Here is a 7,941-nt window from a genome sequence, read left to right on the forward strand (position 1 = left end):
AATACAAGTCCATAACAGGTTCAAGGGTAGAAGATTACAGGTCCATAGTCATCGATCATTAAAAGAGTCATCAACATTGATAACTAGTCAGTAGTACAAAATTGCGAGAAGCTCATGGAAAGTGTATCTATATTCCAAAACGATAATATGTGATAGGGGGAGATAGGTCTTTGTAGTAAGTATTGAGGAATGTACTTCAAAGAAGACAAGTACTTTTGAGGAAGACAAAACAAGGATTATTTTTAGGGGGAGCACAAGCAGGTTACAGGTCCAGAGGAAGTAGGCAAATTGTCAAGGGGAGTCACCCTTTGCCATTGATGTCAAAGGGGGAGAGAAATCATGAGAAGAAGATTGAGATCACAAGAAGGAGATGGAAGATTAAGTCAGGAAGAGTTGTACTCACAGAAGGAGTATGTGTGTTGCCATCAATGATAAAGGGGGAGATTGTTGGATGTTGTTGTCATTAATGTCAACCCCTGAAGTTTTATTGGGTTTGACTTTGACTAAAACACCAGTCATTGATGTAAATTTGATAATGACTGCTTCTTATAATTGTTTGGATGACATCAAGTTGGAATATCCATTGTTGGATGGTTGAAAACCCTATTTTTAGGGTTTGGGTTCCCTAGACTAAGGACATACATTGACTTTGTTGAGGGTTTTTGAAATGGAAAATCATTGAGTTTTTCTTGAAGATCCACATTATGGGATTTTCCTGAATTAATATGTTTCTGGTGGTATTCAAGTATGAGACTATAAAAAAATTAACAAGTTATGTGACTCTACCCCTCAAATCAGAATTCCAACACCACCATTATGTTCTTCTCATTGAGATATTTCTAATGATGTAAATTTCTTCTCATTTCGGGCTTTGGGCACAAAGTTATACTCATTTGAAGACTTATCCCCTTAAGGACCACATCAATATCCTTAATTTCCAATGTGGATAATATGTGGTATCTTGTGGCCACACATCACCTCTGCATGAGTCCATGTCCTCAACCTATAAGTAATATGACACCTTTCCATATAAATGGTTTCTATGGAAAAATGCCTTATCAAATTATACGAGGGTTCCACTATGTTGATACAGTATAGCCGTCAACACTAAGATGTTGATCTGCTTAGGGTGTTGATTTAATGATACACCAGTGTGCTGATATAGTGATGTGATCAATATTACGATATTCCAATACATTGATGCAACGATGTAGCCATTCCATCGATATGATGATATAGGATATGGAAATATTGGGTTATCGACATTTGCCTATAACTATAAATCAATACAAATCATTGATAGACCATTAGGCTGGTGGGCATCTCATCATGCCACATCATATTCTAACATCCAATCACACCCTACCACGTGACTAACACTGACGTGTCCTCTACCATGTGGCACCACTGGCGTGTGCCATGTGTCACTCACCTTTGCCTAGCTACCATGCCAGAAATGCTAAATTTGAGTGACACGTGTCACACACAAGGCATTGCTATGTCATTATTTTTGACATCATAGCTTATAAGTCATGGGATTCAATTCTTTGGTGCCATTATATAATGTTCTCAGTAAATAGAGATTATGCTGTGTGTTGGTTCATTAGGCCAGGGCCACACGATATCGGAGTTCCCCTAAAAGGCATTTCTTCTATTGCTAAGGTTTAGGTCTTCAACCTCAAATTTTCCATAAAATTCTATATGAAGGGATTATTCCTAAAATTTACTTATTGCTCAAAACAAAGGGTCAAACTTGAAATTTACCTCTTTGTAGGCCTTCTTTGCAGCGGGGATCCTTATTATTTCTTGAAAGCCAAAGAGAGGTTCTTGACATCTCCTAAGGTATCCAAGCCTCTCATTCCATTGTAGGGAAAACCTTCCCATTAGTTAACACTCTACAGTAGTGTAATTACGACTATTTTAAACCTTTATTTGGCCTCAATCAACTCTATAGTTCTTTAGTGAACTCTTTAATGTTGTCCATCAAATGATCTAGGAAGAATCTTTCTTTTAAGCATCCCCATCTCAATTAGGGCTTCTATCCACACCTTTCATATCCACATCGTTCACAAGACCCTATAACTACTTTTGGCTAGCCTGGAGCTTCTCCAGTCTATCTGATGAAAAAATATGAACACTAGCCATGGCTAGTACTAGAAGTCCTTCAATCCCATGCTGAAGGAGCCATTTACTTCTTGTCCATAACATGAAAGACATGAAAATAAGTATATTAATTATTGAACATTGGACATATGATCATTATGCACCATTTAAACTATTTCACATCATAAATAAACATCATACATACCATATTGCTCATTAAGTAGACAAGCACATAAACAAAATACATTTCAACATCGATCATTTCTTTCTCATTAATATATTTTACATTATAGATATGGAGTCCACAAGGGTAGTTATCTAATTGAGACCCTATGTTTTTTTTCAATTGATCAAGGGTAAGCCAATTCCACCCCACCATAGGCTCAGTTGCACTACCATATTTCTTACAACTAGCCACCCTTGAGCCATACCAAGAAGCCACAATGGAGATTTTACTCAGAAATAGAGGGTGAAATAATGAAGGCCACTCTCTTTCATCAAATGAAGTCATCAGTTCCTTTTAGATTATAGCAAGCCCAAAAAATTTCCCAACTTCTATGGATGGTTTCTTAACTTCTCTACATTACAAGGACTCTAGGGACAACATCTCCCAGGATACGAGTGGTGTCAGGATGAAGGCCACTCTCCTTCATCCACTTAGAGGTTAGTATGGATTCATTCAACATATACAACCATGTCCTAATCCAAATGTGGTCATGATGAAGCCTGCATAACAAAAGGAGATCCCTTCACTCAACCAAGAGTTCCTTGATGCCTCTCTCGGTTGCTCAGGTGCATGGATTCCAACATTTTACTCAACAGATGGTCATTCTAGGCCCACAAAACATAAAAGAGCCCTTTTATTAGTCCAAGAGTCCCTTGTTCCTTCCTTATGGCATATTCGTGCATAACACATTCAATCCTCATAAATTCATTCAATCCTATAACTCAGGCTAAGACTTACCCCTTGACCTTGCTCACATAAATCAAGAGAACCCAATCATGCATAGGGTTCCCTTCTCATTCACATGAGATATTCCATGAGTGCTCGTCTTTCTCCACAGCACTATCCTTTTATCCATTTTACTTTCTTTTTATATTGCACTCAACTATTCTCTTTCCTTGTGCATGAGATTCTTTCTCTTTTCCCCTTTCTTCTCAATTTTTTTCGTGTCCGTCTTTCTCAAATTTATTCCTTTTGTAGGTTTTAACTCTCTACAATTAATTGTGGCAAAAATGTTCTTAGTTAAAACATAAAATATGCAATGACAAACACACACATTAGCATAGATATTTTATCTTTGAAACTGAAAATTAGCAAGATATACACACACATGCACACACACTTATGTATAGTATTATAATATTATATATATATATATATATATATATATATATATATATATATATATATATATATATATATATATATATATATATATCAACAACCATGAACCACTAATCCATTTACCCTAGATTGAAATACAATTGTAGTACCTTAATCGAAACTATAAAACCATGGGAAAAATCACCACGTGTTGCAAAACTGCTTTTTAGCAAAAGCCGTGTGTCAAAAACCGCCAAAAATGAATGCAAAAAGTCGCCCAATTTTTTTCCAGGGGAATAATACATAACAAAATCTCTTTAACCATACTACTTCCTTTCTTGCATGAATGGTTTCCAGGTATTCAGCTTATGTAGTTAAGAGTTCCAATACTAATTGTCTTTTGCTCATCCAACTGATTGCTCCTCTATATAGGATAAACACATACCCACTTGTAGATCTTTTGTGATCTATATTTCCATCCTAGTCTGAATAGGAAAATCCATATATGTATAAAATTTTATCTAATATTGCTCTTCCATGGTAGCATAATCCATATTTAGTAGTTCCACCCAAATACTTGAGAACCCTCTTTACTAATGCGTAATGCTCCTTCCCTGGTTTTGACATATACCTGTTCAGTACTCCCACTGCATGTGCAATGTTTGATCTAGTACATACCATTGCAAACATCAAGCTTCCAACCACACTGGCATATGGAACATGGAACATGTCCTCTTATTCTTCCTGTGTTTTGGGACACCGATCACAAAATAACTTTACAACTATATAATTATACACCTTTACTAGTTTATATCCCTACATATTAAACCTATAAAATATTGTCTCTACATACTTTCTTTGACTTAACCAAAGTTCCTATTTTCCCGATCTCCCTTTACTAGTTTACATCCCTAAATATTAAACCTATAAAATATTGTCTCTACATACTTTCTTTGACTTAACCAAAGTTCATATTTTCCCGATCTCTTTTAATTTCCATGCCTAAGATAAAATATGCAATGCTGAGGCCCATTTGTTATCGGGAAATCTAGTGTCCACTCGGAGCTGCTAGTCCCACTAAGACTGGTAGCTATCTTAAAAACAAACAAACCAAAGCTATTTTCGTTTTCCTTTATGAGAAGTAGATAAGAGTGGAATGAAGGACACCAACCTTAGTCTTGTGCTTGGTTCCTTGCTTGGTTCCTCTCCCTTCTGACAGATCCTTGTCGCTTCTCCTTCGTCTACCCAGCTTCAAAGAGCACCTGTGGAATCAAAGCAACATAATACTATCGAAGAACAGAGGTCTACAATCATAAACAATATAGGACCAGATATATATTGACCACACAAATGCATATATCATCAAACATACAAGAATGTGGAGGAAAACTTGAATAGATTTATTAATAATAAAGAATAGAAAAGAGGATTACAACCAATTGTTCTGACCCAGCGTCATCCTCCAGCATGAAAGCCCTTCTTTCACCTCATGAAAAGCTTAGATCACCCAACACTATGATATTCCAACAAGAAACCAACAACACTTCCTTACAAGATACAAACTTCCAACCCCTGGATCTCTTGGATGAGGGATCCATATATAGATGATTGCAGGGGGGTGAGTCAGCTTATGGGATTTTGATTAGTGTCCTCTCTCTGATAGTTCTTGATTCCACTTGGAGATTGATGATCTTTTACTCATCTCTGGGCAAATTCAGAGAGGCAAGTGTCATAGGAGAAGTTTCTGGAAGATTCCATGATCATCCACCTCGTAAACTATCTCTGCCATTTGTCCACTCTCGCCCATCACACCCTACAGAAGGGCTTTTCAGTATGCATCGCACCCTTTACACCGGGCAGGTGGGATGCATCGCACCCTTAGCACTGAGCAACCTGTATGGTCCAGTTTTGACCATTTCTTAGCAGTTTCCTGTGGAGAACTTCTGGGAGATGATGTAATCAGTTGACCTTGTTCCTTTAGGGTATGAAACAACACGTTTAGGGACTTAGGAGCCCTTGGTTTATGGACATATTTGATTGGGGTTGCAGTGCCCAAAAATGTCTATAACAGTTGCCCCCTAAAGCATGAGGTTGTTAATCTTTTGATGTCGGGTGAAATGCTTTATCATGAGGATCCGAAGTTTTTTCGAGTTAGAAGGCGACCTGTAATAAGATACAATACAATACATTATCTTCATAATACTTTTCATGATCTAGCTGAGGCGGGGATTCCCATGCTCAGCTTTATAAATTCATTTTTATGTACATAAGACAGGCAACCGTCTGCGCGGGAGACCGATGATTCTGATAGAGTCATCATCCTTTGATTCGGATGATCATCTGTGCAGCAACAATGTACATTTGATGTCTTTATTTCCTGAATATATCGCAGCCCGGATGGATGAAACTAGATCCGGGGTCTTCAAACTTGTTCAATCTTCACTCGGAGTACAAGTCGATCCATGTGAAAGATGTTCTGGAGTTGAACATGGAAAGACATCGCCTGATTACCAACGAATGATGTAAGCTGTTAACAGGCGCGAGAGGGATCACCGATAATGATGATGACCCTCAAGGTACTACAGTACAATTCGCATGGTGTGAAAAGGGACTTGGCGTCGAACACCACGCAAAATCTTTTGGTCGAAGGCAAATGATGTAAACCTGTCGCCGGAAGTGAGAAACTTGCCATTGAGGCACACAAGCTTCAAAGTCCTGAAAGGGTTGTTCCTAAGTCAACTTCTTGGATAATGAACTGATGTCGACAAGAAGCGACCCGTCGTAGGAGGGCCTTAATGAATCCCACATCTACGACACGAAATGGAGTAAATGATTTTGGAGGTGAAAACGATCTGATGATACAAGGTTCAGGGTGGCGGTCATGAAAGAATGGAGCGTGAATGTATTTTAGCGGATGAGACGCAGGTGAATTCTCTGAGCGACTTCTCTTGAACATACCGGTGACACTGACATGGATTGGTAGCATTAACCCCAAATATGGATGGTGCAGTGGACCAATGGTGATATGACTGGTGAACGGAACAACCCAACCCGACTCGGATGCGGAGTGAAAGTGTCATGTTCAAGAGCGACTTGCTACCAATAAAGTTTCTTCAAGTTTTCTTCCCAATTTTTCCCCAGTCATTGCTGACCAGTACCTCTTTATTTTTGTCAAGCTTGAGGAGGATAACATGTGCTTGTTCTATAATTTTCCCTTCGGGAAAACCCGTTGCTATGTTTTAACGACCCTAGCGACAGTGAAACTCGTTCTTGTCTGTATGGACAAGTTTGTTGCTATTCGGTTTTAACGAGTTTAACGACAAAGATAATTCGATCCTTTTCAATTCTAGAGAGTCTGAAAGGGACGTAAAGGAAACTCCAATAATCCTTTTTCATCATATAATCCCTTAAGTCCGAAAAAGTATAAAATAATACGAAAGGGATGAATTTTCGGTAATTTTAACGAGCTGAACAAAACAAGCGCTCGATCTTTTTGTGTAATAATCCCTCAGGTCCAAAAAGATTAAAATTTAGAGGAGGGATAACACTTTCCGTCGTTTTAACGAGCTGGAGAGGCCAATCGCTCGACAATCTTTTCATATTTTACGAGTTAGGTGAAAAGAGCTTAAAGGAGACTCATTTTTTGAGGAACGAGTGATAATTTCGGGTAGCAACTGATTCCAGGTAAGGTTTGGAATTTTCCAATCACGACAGTGTCACAAGGATGGCTAACAGGATCACTCTTCACAGCTGTTCCTCAAAAGGGGTAAACAATCAAATGGAGGTGAATGATAAGCTAAAACAGAGTGGAGGTGATAATGAGAACACGACCAGGGCTCAAAAGCTGATGATAATGCATTCAGATGGTTATTTACCGGAAATTGGTTCATTTTTTAATGAGCTTAAATTATGGGGGAAACATTTGCTCATTGCTTAGGTTTAATTTTTAACGAGCTTGAACTCCACATAAAAACTGCTGGTGATAATGGTCATCGATTTAATTTCACTGTTAATCACTTTGTTCCTTCAAAGATTGCATCGCCTGTTCAGTTGCTTCATCAAACCGATTAGAAATGAACAATATATGTTTCAAAAATGAGTTAAAATACTAATATTTTACTTGAATTACGTGAAAAGTAATTTAAAAGTGGTTTTTACCCCTCATTTTACCATTTCATTTGGACTTTGGTTTGTTGGAGCTCTGGAGGTGCTTTTCCCCCTTGATTTTCACCAGCTGATTTCGGGAGATTCTGTGGACGATTCTTGGTGCCGTCTGGACCAGGTAGGAGCAAAACCTGAGCTCTTCAGTTGCATTCCTTCCTTTTTGAATTCTGTGCATGTTTCCCTATTTTCTGAGCCTCTGGGGTTTGAAAAATTCGCCCTGGCTCCATCACACCCTTCCTACATCGAAAGGTGCGATGCATACTGGCTTGGCCATTGGCCAGTTAGTATGCATCCCACCCAATACACTGTTGGGGGTGCGATGGGAGCGAAAAGGGAAAATTTTGCAC

The sequence above is a fragment of the Pinus tabuliformis genome, chromosome 1_2 (assembly GCF_031772625.1).
Source record: "Pinus tabuliformis cultivar Carrire ecotype Pingquan chromosome 1_2, CPIR1, whole genome shotgun sequence".
Classification (NCBI taxonomy): domain Eukaryota; kingdom Viridiplantae; phylum Streptophyta; class Pinopsida; order Pinales; family Pinaceae; genus Pinus; species Pinus tabuliformis.